The following is a 12,959-nucleotide window of genomic DNA, read 5'->3' on the forward strand; positions in this document are numbered from 1 at the left end:
TGTCTCTATCTCTGCCCTGCAAACCGGTTCATCTGTACCATTTTTCTAGGTTCCACATATATGCATTAACATACAATATTTGTTTTTCTCTTTCTGACTTACTTCACTCTGTATGACAGTCTCTAGATCCATCAAGGTCTCTACAAATGACCCAATTTCATTCCTATGTATGGCTGAGTAATATTCCATTGTATATATGTACCACATCTTTATCCATTCATCTGTCTGTGGGCACTTAGGTTGCTTTCATTACCTGGCTATTGTAAATAGTGCTGCAATGAACATTGTGGTGAATGTGTCTTTTTGATTTATGGTTTTCTCTGGGTATATGCCCAGTAGTGGGATTGCTGGATTATATGGTAATTCTATTTTTAGTTTTATAAGGAACCTCCATACTGTTCTCCATAGAGACTATATCAATTTACATTCCCAACAATAGTGGAAGAAGGTTCCTTTTCTCCACAGCGTCTCCAGCATTTGTTGTTTGTAGATTTTCTGATGATGCCCATTCTAACAGGTGTGACGTGATACCTCATTGTAGTTTCGATTTCCATATCTCTAATAATTAGTGATGTTGAGCAGATTTTCATGTGCGTACTGGCCATCTCTATGTCTTCTTGGAAGAAATGTCTATTTAGATCTTCTTCCATTTTTGTATTGGGTTGTTTGTTTTATTAATATTGAGCTGCATGAGCTGTTTATATATATATATTGGAGATTAATTATTTGTCCATTGATTCATTTGCAAATATTTTCTGCCATTCTGAGGGTTGTCTTTTCGTCTTGTTTGTAGTTTCCTTTGCTTTGTAAAAGCTTTTACATTTCATTAGGTCGCATCTGTTTAGTTTTCTTTTTTATTTCATTACTACAGGAGGTGGATCAAAAAAGATCTTGCTGTGATTTACGTCAGAGTATCCTTCGTAAGTTTTCCTCTCAGAGTTTTATACTGTCCCGTCTTACATTAAGGTCTCTAATCCATTTTGAATATATTTTTATGTATGGTGTTGGGGAGTGTTCTAATTTCATTCTTTTACATGTAGCTGTCCATATTTCCCAGCACCAATGATTGAAGAGACTGTCTTATCTCCATTGTATAGTCTTGCCTCCTTTGTCATAGATTAGTTGACCATAGGTGTGTAGGTTTATCCCTGGGCATTCTTTTTTTTTTCCTTTTACACGTTTATTGGAGTATAATTGTTTTACAATGGAGTGTTAGTTTCTGCTGTATAACAAAGTGAATCAGCTATACATATACAAATATCACCAGATCCCCTCCCTCTTGCATCTCCCTCCCACACTCCATATCCCACCCCTTTATGTGGTCACAAAGCACCGAGCTGATCTCCCTGTTCTATGTGGCTGCTTTCCAGTAGCTATCAGTGTTACATTTGGTAATGTATTTATGTCCATGCCACTCTGTCACTTCGTCTCAGCTTACCCATCCCCCTTCCAGTGTCCTCAAGTCCTTTCTCTACGTCTGTGTCCTTAATCCTGTCCTGCCACTAGGTTCTTCAAAATCTTTTTTTTTCTTCATTAGATTCCGTATATCTCTGTTAACATACAGTATTTGTTTTTCCCTTTCTGACTTACTTCACTTTGTAGGACAGATTCTAAGTGCATCCACCTCAGTACAAATAACTCAGTTTTGCTTCTTTTTATGGCTGAGTAATATTCCATTGTATATATGTGCCAGATCTTCTTTATCCATTCATCTGTCGATGGACACTTAGGTTGCTTCTATGTCCTGGCTCTTGTAAATAGAGCTGCAATGAACATTTTTGTACATAACTCTTTTTGAATTATGGTTTTCGCAAGGCAAATGCCCAGTAGTTGGATGGTTGTGTCGTATGGTACCTCTATTGTTAGCTATTTAGAGGAACCTCCGGAGTGTTCTCCCTAGTGCCCATATCAATTTACATTCCCACCCACAGTGCAAGTGTGTTCCCTTTTCTCCAATAAAGGCCTCTCCAGCATTTATTGTTTTGTAGATTTTTTTGGATGATTGCCACTCTGACTGCTGTGCGGTGATACCTCACGGTAGTTTTGATTTGCATTTCTCTAATGATTAGTGATGTTCAGCATCCTTTCATGTGTTTCTTGGTAATCTGTATATCTTCTTTGGAGAAATGTCTATTTAAGTCTTCTGCCCGTTTTTGGATTGGGTTGTTTGTTTTTGTGATATTGAGCTACATGTGGTGCTTGTAAAGTTTGGAGATTAATCCTTTGTCAATTGCTTCATTTGAAAATATTTTCTCCCATTCTGAGGGTTGTTTCTGCATCTTGTTTATGTTTTCCTATACTGTGTAAAAGCTTTTAAGTTTCATTAGGTCCCATTTGTTGATTTCTGTTTTTATTTCCATTTCTCTAGGAGGTGAGTCAAAAAGGATCTTGCTGTGATTTATGTCATAGAGTGTTCTGCCTATGGTTTCCTCTAAGTGTTTTATAGTGTCTGGTCTTCTATTTAGATCTCTAATCCATTTAGAGTTTATTTTTGTGTATGGTGTTATGGAGTGTTCTACTTTCATTCTTTTATGTGTAGGGGTCCAGTTTTCCCAGCACCAATTACTGAAGAGACTGTCTTTTCTCCATTGTATATCCTTAGCTCCTTTGTCATAGATGAGATAGCCATAGGTATGTAGGTTTATCTCTGGGCTTTCTGTCCTGTTCCATTGATCTGTGTTTATGCCAATCTACATACACTTGATTCCATTATGGAGACTTATAAATACATAGGTTTCAAGATTATTACCAGTCAGATATATTCCTCTTCAGTGAATAGGGTGTTTTGTGTCCAGTTCATTGAGAAAGGAGTAGGTCTTGTCTATTACATATTTGGTATATGGAATGGTATCTGTGCTAATTTCAAACTCTGCTTTTACACATCACCCCACGTCACCTTTCCCCTTAAGGAGGCATAAGTGTGTTTTCTAAATGTGTAACTCTGTTCTCTTTTGTAATTCAGTTCATGTGTAGCCATGTTTACATTCCCTCTATAAGTGATATATTACAATAAGTTTCTTTTTCTTTGAGGCTCATTTCACTTAGCATCATCGTACCTAAAGCCACTCATTATGCTGCTATTGGCCTTATGACATTGATTTTATGTCTGAGTGACATTCCATTGTATATAAGTACCACAACATCTATATCAATTTTTTTCCTTTCCTGGGATATTTAAAGTGTACCAAAGTCGAGGTTCTTGTAAACAGAGCAGCCCTAAACTTTGGGCTGGCTGTGTGTTGTGGATTTTTAGTTTTCCCAAAATACACGCCCATGAGTGGAAGTGTGCTATGCTCTGTAGCTCTGTTTTAGAAAACAACATACAGTTCTCCAGAGAGGCTGTTGGCAATTTACATCCTCTCCATCGGTGTAACCAGGCTCCCTTTTCTCCATGGCCTGTCCTGCATTTGTGGTTTTTACACTGTTTGTGGATGGCCCTTTTGACTGGAGGTAAGGGACACTTCTATGTGGTGTGGATTTTCAATGCCTGATGGCTTGCTTAGCCAAAAAGGGCGTATGCATTTTTTCCCGATTATATTCAAGAAAATACACATAATCCCTTTTCGGTCAAGGGCAACATTGTTGAAGTTCTGTCGCTTTTCATGTGCTTTAAAGATGTCTCCAGTGTACCTCTTGAAATCTGTTTCCTTCAATTCTGCCTTGCATTCAAATCCTCTTCACTGCCTTACCTCAATATATTTCTGGATGATAGTTGTCCTTTAAAACTCTGCAAGTTTGTGAATTGCTGTGTCCCTGAGCTCCATTTTTCAACTCACCTATTTGTGAGCTGGCTGCAATACCGCAGGATGGCTTTAGGGCCTAGTCTGGTTCCGGGGCTTCAGGCTGAGCCTTTGGTTAATTCTTCTTCCTGATGGGAAACTAGAGTGACATGTGCCCATCCAAACACCTACAGCTAATCTCTCATTTGTTTCCCCTCTTCCTTTTCATCCTCTGCACAATTTGCAAACTGTGCATACAGGAGGGTAAAGGCACTGACATTCCAAGTGGGGAGATTTTTAGTAATGCAGATGGAATGGTGAAGCCGAGCACGACGAAAGGAAAAATGAGGTACCTTTTAGAAAACTTTCCCAATCGCACAGTGTACCATCCACTGGGTTTCCCATGCATGTTTTAACTGTAGGAAGATTCCCTTAAACCTGGAGAGTTGGCACCACTAGAATGGGTAGCACACAGTATTGCTCTAAGTGGTGTTCTTTTGCTCACACAACCTCAGCAAACTTGTCAGCCCCAAGTGTCCAGTCTTATGTCTCATCCAGCTGTGGGTGTAAAGGTGGTCAATCCAGGTGGGATCACAGGCCCTGAACGTAATTTTTAAGGCTTTCTCTCTGTTTCACTGTTTTTGCATTTTGCTTTTGAAACTTAATTTTATAAGGGGGTTTAGCTGAATTTCAGTGCTGTGTTCATGCCATTATACACACATATGATACCTTTATGGAGACATGAGAGTACATATGTTTTAAAATTCTAGAGTCAGATATATTCCTCTGCAATGAATAGGGGGCGTTAAGTCCAGTTCATTGTTCCGGCAGTAGGTGTTGTCTATTACATACTTGGTTTATGTAACAGTATCTGTGCTAATTTAAAACTGTGGTTTTATGCATCACCCCACCTCGCCTTTCCCCTTAAGAAGGCAGAAGATTGTTTTCTAAATGTATAACTCTATTGTGTTTGAAATTCAGTTCATGTTTACATTCACACTATGAGTGATATCTTATGATAAGATTTGTTATTCTGTTATCTTTCCTAACTCAGTTCATGTGTAGCCATGATTACAGGATGTTCATAAGTGATATCTTATGATAAGTTTCTTTTTCAGTGTGACTTATTTCACTTAGAATCATCGTACGTGAATCCACTCATTTTGCTTCTACTTGCCTTATGACATTGATTTCATGGCTAACGGATATTACATCGAACGTAAGTACCACAGTTTCTTGAAATATTTTTGTCTTTCCTGGGATATATAAGGTGTACCCACGATGAGGTTCTTGTAAGCAGTGCAGCCTTAAATTTTGGCATGCCTGTGTCTTATTGATTTTCAGTTTTCCAAAGATGTATTCTCTAGACTGGAACACCCCATTGCTCTGTAGCTCTGTTGTTTATTTGTTTTAGGGAACACAATGCACTCCACCAGAGAGGCAGTTAGCAATTTACATGCCACCCATTAGCCTAAAAAAGCTCCCTGTGCTCCAGGACCGGTCGTGCATTTCTGGTTTTTACACATTTTGTGGATGTCCCTTTTGACCGGTGGGAACTGAAACTTATTTGTAGTGCAGATGTGCATTGCCTGCTTGCTTGCTTGGCCAAAAAGGGCGTATGCGTTTTCTCCTGAATATATTCAGGAGAAAACGCATACGCCCTTTTTGGCCAAGTGCACCATTGTCCAAGTTGTGCCCCTCTTCCTGTGCTTTCAAGGCGATTCCAAGGTACCTCTTGAAATCTGTTTCCTGCTATTCTGGCTCGCTTTCAACTCCACCTCATTGCCTTGCCTCAACAGATTTTTTGACGATACTTGTCCTTTATTACTCTGCCAGTTTGTGAATTGCTGTGCCCCTGAGCTCCATTTTTCAACTCGTTTTTTGTGAGCTGAACGCAAGTCCAAAATTTTGGTTCAGGGCATATACTGGTTCCCGGTGGGTGGCTGAGACTTTGGATAATTTTTCTTCCTCCTGGGAAATTAGAGTGAAATGTGCCCGTCCAAATGCCTAACAGCTACTCTCTCATAGGTTCTCCCTCTTCCATTTCATCCTCTGCCAAATTGGCAACCTGTGCGAACCAGGAGGTTAAAGGGGCTGTCTCTCCAAGTTGGGAGGTTGATAGTAAAGCAGTTGGAAAGTCAAACTGGAGCACCAGGAGAGGGACTATTCGTTGAGTTTTAGAAACCTTTCGTATTCACATTGTGTCCATTCTCTAGGTTTCCCATACATATTATAGCTGTAGTAATATTCCCTTCAACCTGGAGAGTTGGGACCCTTGGAATGGGGGCCATGCATTATTGCTTGAAAGGGTCTGCATTTGCTCACCCAATCTCACCAATCCTCTGAGTCCCAAGTGTCCAGCCTTATGCCACATACAGCTGTCATTGTAGATAGGGTCTTTCCAGGTTTCCTCAGACACCCTGAAGGAATTGTAAAGAATTTCCCTGTTTTTTGGTTTTGCTTTTGAAATTCCTTTTTAGAGTGGGTTTGAGCTGGTTCTCACTGCCATGTTTATGCCACTCTAGACACACTTGATTCCCTTATGGAGACATATCAATACATAGGTTTTAAGATTCTTACTAGTCAGATATATTCCTCTGTGGGAAATATGGGGTTCTGAGTACCTTTCACTGAGGAAGGTGTAGGTCTTTTCTATTTCATAGTTGGTTTTTGGAAGGGTACGTGTGATTGTATCAAAGTCTAGTTTTATGCATCACCCCACCTCTCCTTTCCCCTTAAGCAGGCATAAGAATGTTTTTTAAATGTGAGACTCTGTTCTCTTTCCTAACTCAGTTCATGTGTAGCCATGTTTACAGGATCTTCATAAGTGATATTTTATGATAAGTTTCTTTTTCTGTGTGACTTATTTCACTAAGAATCATCGTACCTGAATCCATTCCTTTTGCTTCTACTGGTCTTATGACATTGATTTCATGGCTGACGGATATTCCATCATACGTAAGTAACACAATAATTTGAACCAATTTTATATTTCGTGGGATATTTAAGGTGTACCCACGTTGAGCTTCCTGTAAGCAGTGCAGCCCTAAATTTTGGGGTGGCCCTGTCTTAATGATTTTCAGTTTTCCCAAGGTATATTCCCTAGACTGGAAGCGCCCTTGGCTCTGTAGGTCTGTTGTTTATTTGTTGTAGGGAATACAATGCACTCCTCCAGGAAGGCAGTTGGCAATTTACATCCTGCCCATCAGCATAACAAGGCTCCCTGTTCTCCAGGGCCTGTCTTGCCTTTCTGGTTTTTACACATTTTGTGGATGACCCTTTTGACCGGTGGGAAGTGATACTTCTTTGTAGTGCAGATTTGCATTGCCCGCTTGCTTGCTTGGCCAAAAAGGGCGTATGCGTTTTCTCCTGAATATATTCAGGAGAAAACACATACGCACTTTTTGGCCAAGTGCATCATTGTCGAACTTGTGCCCCTCTTCCTGTGCTTTACAGGCATTTCCAACGTACCTCTTGAAATCGATTTTCCTGCTATTCTGCCTCGCTTTCAAGTCCGCCTCGTTGCCTTCCCTCAACAGATTTTTGGACGATAGTTGTCCTTTATTACTCTGCCAGTTTGAATTGCTGTGCCTCTGAGCTCCATTTTTCAACTCGTTTTTTGTGAGCTGAACACAAGTCCCAAATTTTAGTTTAGGCCCTATACTGGTTCCCAGTGGGTGGCTGAGACTTTGATTAATTCTTCTTCCTGCCGGGAAATTAAAATGGCATGTGCCCGTCCAAATGCCTAATAGCTACTCTCTCATTGGTTCTCCCTCTTCCCTTTCATCCTCTGCCAAATTGGCAACCTGTGCGAACCAGGAGGTTAAAGGGGATGTCTCTCCAAGTTGGGAGATTGATAGTAAAGCAGTTGGAAAGTCAAACTGGAGCACCAGGAGAGGGACTATTCGTTGAGTTTTAGAAACCATTCGTATTCACAGTGTGTCCATTCTCTAGGTTTCCCGTACATGTTATGGCTGTCGTAATATTCCCTTCAACCTGGAGAGTTGGGAGCAATGGAATGGGTGCCATGAAATATTGCTTTAAATGGTCTGCATTTGCTCAACCAATCTCTCCAATCTTCTCAGTCCCAAGTGTCCAGGCTTATGCCACATCCAGCTGTCATTGTAGATAGGCTTATTCCAGGTTTCATCAGAGACCTTGAAGGAATTGTAAAGAATTTCCCTGTTTTTTTTGTTTTGTTTTTGAAATTCCTTTTTATAGTGGGTTTGAGCTGATTCTAGCTGCCATGTTTATGCCAGTCTGGACACACTTGATTCCCTTATGCAGACATATCAATACATAGGTTTTAAGATTTTTACTAGTGAGATATATACCTCTGCGGGAAATATGGGGATTTGAGTCCCTTTCACTGATGAAGGTGTAGGTCTTGTCTATTCCATAGTTGGTTTTTGGAACGTTACCTGTGCTTATATCAAACTCTGGGTTTATGTATCACCCCACCTCTCCTTCCCTCTTAAGCAGGCATAAGAGTGTTTTCTAAATGTGAGACTCTGTTCTCTTTTCTAACTCAGTTCATATGTAGCCATGTTTACAGATTCTTCAAAAGTGATATCTTATGATAAGTTTCTTTTTCTGTGTGACTTATTTCACTTAGAATCATCGTACCTAAATCCAATCATTTTGCTGCTACTGGTCTTATGACATTGATTTCATGGCTGAGGGATATTCCATCGTACGTAAGTACCACAATTTTTTGAAACAATTTTATATTTCCTGGGATATTTAAAGTGTACCCAAGTTGAGTTTCTTGTAAGCAGTGCACCCCTAAATTTTGAGGTGGCTCTGTCTTATTGATATTCAGTTTTCCCAAGTTATATTCCCTGGATTGGAAGCGCTCTTGGTTCTGTAGCTCTGTTGTTTGCTTATTTTAGGGAACACAATGCACTCTTCCAGAGAGGCAGTTGGCAATTTACATCCCGCCCATCAGCATAACAAGGCTCCCTCTTCTCCAGGGCCTGTCTTGCCTTTCTGGTTTTTACACATTTTGTGGATGTCCCTTTTGACCGGTGGGAAGTGATACTTCTTTGTAGTGCAGATTTGCATTGCCCGCTTGCTTGCTTGGCCAAAAAGGTCCTTTGCGTTTTATCCTGAATATATTCAGGAGAAAATGCATACGCCGTTTATGGCCAAGAGCATCATTGTCAACGTTGTGCCCCTCTTCCTGTGCTTTCAAGGCGATTCCAAGGTACCTCTTGAAATCTGTTTCCTGCTATTTTGCCTCGCTTTCAAGTCCGCCTCGTTGACTTCCCTCAACAGATTTTTGACGATAGTTGTCCTTTATTACTCTGCCAGTTTGTGAATTGCTGTGCCCCTGAGCTCCATTTTTCAACTCGATTTTTGTGAGCTGAACGCAAGTCCAAAATTTTCGTTCAGGACTTATACTGGTTCCCGGTGGGTGGCTGAGACTTTGGTTAATTCTTCCTGTCGGGAAATTAGAGTGACATGTGCCCATCCAAATGCCTAACAGATACACTCTCATTGGTTCTCCCTCTTCCCTTCCATCCTCTGCCAAATTGGTAACCTGTGCGAAACAGGAGGTTAAAGGGGCTGTCTCTCCAAGTTGGGAGATTGATAGTAAAGCAGTTGGAAAGTCAAATCGGAACACCAGGAGAGGGCCTATTCGTTGAGTTTTAGAGATCTTTCGCATTCACAGTGTGTCCGTTCTCTAGGTTTCCCATACATGTTATAGCTGTCGTAATATTCCCTTCAACCTGGAGAGTTGTGACCCATGGAATGGGTGCCATGCATTATTGCTTTAAAGGGTCTGCATTTGCTCACCCAATCTCACCAATCCTCTCAGTCCCAAGTGTCCAGCATTATGCCATATCCAGCTGTCATTGTAGATAGGTTCATTCCACGTTTCATCAGAGACCCTGAAGGAATTGTAAAGACTTTCCCTGTTTTTTGTTTTGTTTTTGAAATTCCTTTTTATAGTTGGTTTGAGCTGATTCTCGCTGCCATGTTTATGCCAGTCAAGACACACTTGATAACCTTATGGAGACATATCAATACATAGGTTTTAATATTCTTACAAGTGAAATATATTCCTCTGCAGGAAATATGGGGTTTTGATTCCCTTTCACTGAGGAAGGTGTAAGTCTTGTCTATTCAATAGTTGGTTTTTGGAACGTGGCCTGAGCTTATATTAAACTCTGGTTTTATTCATCACCCCACCTCTCCTTCCCCTTTAAGAAGGCATAAGAGTGTTTTCTAAATGTGAGACTCTGTTCTCTTTCCTAACTCAGTTCATGTGTAGCCATGTTTAAAGGAGCTTCATAAGTGATATCTTATGATAGGTTTCTTTTTCTGTGTGACTTATTTCACTTAGAATCATCGTACCTGAATCCACTCATTTTGTGCAACTGGTCTTATGACACTGATTTCATGGCTGAGGGATATTCCATCGTACGTAAGTACCACAATTTTTTGAACCAATTTTATATTTCCTGGGATATTTAAGGTATACACAAGTTGAGGTTCTTGTAAGCAGTGCAGCCCGAAATTTTGGGGTGGCTCTGTCTTATTGATTTTCAGTTTTCCCAAGGTATATTCCCTAGAAAGGAAGCGCACTTGGCTCTGTATCTCTGTTGTTTACTTGTTTTAGGGAACACAATGCACTCCTCCAGAGAGGCAGTTGGCAATTTACATCCCGCCCATCAGCATAACATGGCTCTGTGTTCTCCAGGGCATGTCTTGCCTTTCAGGTTTTTACACATTTTGTGGATGTCCCTTTTGACCGTTTGGAAGTGATACTTCTTTGTAGTGAAGATTTGCATTGCCCGCTTGCTTGCTTGGCCAAAAAGGGCGTATGCATTTTCTCCTGAATATATTCAGGAGAAAACGCATACGCCCTTTTTGGCCAATTCCATCAGTGTCACAGTTGTGCCCCTCTTCCTGTGCTTTAAAGGCGATTCCAACGTACCTCTTGAAATCTTTTTCCTGCTCTTCTGCCTCGCTTTCAAGTCTGGCTCGCTGCATTCCCTCAACAGCTTTTTGGACGGTACTTGTCCTTTATCAGTCTGCCAGTTTGTGAATTGCTGTGCCCCTGAGCTCCATTTCTCAACTCTTTTTTTGTGAGCTGAACGCAAGTCCAAAATTTTGGGTCATGTCCTATACTGGTTCCCGGTGGGTGGCTGAGACTTTGGTTAATTCTTCTTCCTGCAGGGAAATTAGAGTGACATATGCCCGTCCAATTGCCTAACAGCTACTCTCTCATGGGTTCTCCCTCGTCCCTTCCATCCTCTGCCAAATTGGGAACCTGTGCAAACCAGGAGGTTAAAGGGCCTGTCTCTCCAAGTTGGGAGATTGATAGTAAGGCAGTTGGAAAGTCAAACTGGAGCACCAGGAGAGGGACTAATCGTTGAGTTTTAGAAACCTTTCGTGTTCACTATGTGTACATTCTCTAGGTTTCCTGTACATGTTATAGCTGTAGTAATATTCCCTTCAACCTGCAGAGTTGGGACCCATGGAATGGGGGCTATGAATTACTGCTTGAAAGGGTCTGCATTTGCTCACCCAATCTCACCAATCCTCTCAGTCCCATGTGTCCAGCCTTATGCCACATCCAGCTGTCATTGTAGATAGGGTCTTTCCAGGTTTCCTCAGACACCCTGAAGGAATTGTAAAGAATTTCCCTGTTTGTTTGTTTTGCTTTTGAAATTCCTTTTTATAGTGGGTTTGAGCTGATTCTCGCTACCATGTTTATGCCACTCTAGACACACTTGATTCCCTTATGGAGACATATCAATACATAGGTTTTAAGATTATTACTAGTCAGATATATTCCTCTGCGGGAAATATGGGGTTTTGAGTCTCTTTCACTGAGGAAGGTGTAGGTCTTGTCTATTCCAAAGTTGATTTTTGGAACGGCCCCTGTGCTTATATCAAACTCTGGTTTCTTGCATCACCCCACCTCTCCTTCCCCTTTATGCAGGCATAAGAGTGTTTTCTAAATGTGAGACTCTGTTCTCTTTCCTAACTCTGTTCACGTGTAGCCATGTTTACAGGATCTTCATAAGTGATATCTTATGATAAGTTCCTTTTTCTGTGTGACGTATTTCTCTTAGAATCATCGTACCTGAATCCACTCACTTTGCTGCTACTGGTCTTATGACATTGATTTCATGGCTGGGGAATATTCCATCGTACGTAAGTACCACAATGTTTTGAACCATTTTTATATTTCCTGGGATATTTAAGGTGTACCCAAGTTGAGGTTCTTGTAGTCAGTGCAGCCCTAAATTTGGAGGTGGCTCTTTCTTATTGATTTTCAGTTTTCCCAAGGTATATTCCCTAGACTGGAAGTGGCCTTGTCTCTGTAGCTCTGTTGTTTACTTGTTTTAGGGAACACAATGCACTCCTCCAGTGAGGCAGTTGGCAATTTACATCCCTCCCATCAGCATAACAAGGCTCCCTGTTCTCCAGGGCCTGTCTTGCCTTTCTGGTTTTTACACAGTTTCTGGATGTCCCTTTTGACCGGTGGGAAGTGATACTTCTTTGTAGTGCAGATTTGCATTGCCCGCTTGCTTGCTTGGCCAAAAAGGGCGTATGCGTTTTCTCCTGAATATATTCAGGAGAAAACGCATACGCCCTTTTTGGCCAAGTGCATCATTGTCCAAGTTGTGCCCCTCTTCCTGTGCTTTAGAGGCGATTCCAAGGTACCTCTTGAAATCTGTTTCCTGCTATTTTGCCTCGCTTTCAAGTCCGCCTCGTTGACTTCCCTCAACAGATTTTTGGAGGATAGTTGTCCTTTATCACTCTGCCAGTTTGTGAATTGCTGTGGCCCTGAGCTCCATTTCTCAACTCGTTTTTTGGGAGCTGAAAGCAAGTCCAAAATTTTGGATCATGTCCTATACTGGTTCCCGGTGGGTGGCTGAGACTTTGGTTAATTCTTCTTCCTGCCGGGAAATTAGAGTGACATGTGCCCATCCAAATGCCTAACAGCTACTCTCTCATGGGTTCTCCCTCGTCCCTTCCATGCTCTGCCAAATTGGGAACCTGTGCAAACCAGGTGGTTAAAGGGCCTGTCTCTCCAAGTTGGGAGATTGATAGTAAGGCAGTTGGAAAGTCAAACTGGAGCACCAGGGGAGGGACTATTCGTTGAGTTTTAGAAACCTTTTGTATTCACAGTGTGTCCATTCTCTAGGTTTCCTGTACATGTTATAGCTGTAGTAATATTCCCTTCAACCTGGAGAGTTGGCACCCATGGAATGGGGGCCA

Source organism: Mesoplodon densirostris, unplaced genomic scaffold (genome assembly GCF_025265405.1).
Source record: "Mesoplodon densirostris isolate mMesDen1 unplaced genomic scaffold, mMesDen1 primary haplotype scaffold_46, whole genome shotgun sequence".
In the NCBI taxonomy this organism is placed as follows: Eukaryota; Metazoa; Chordata; class Mammalia; order Artiodactyla; family Ziphiidae; genus Mesoplodon; species Mesoplodon densirostris.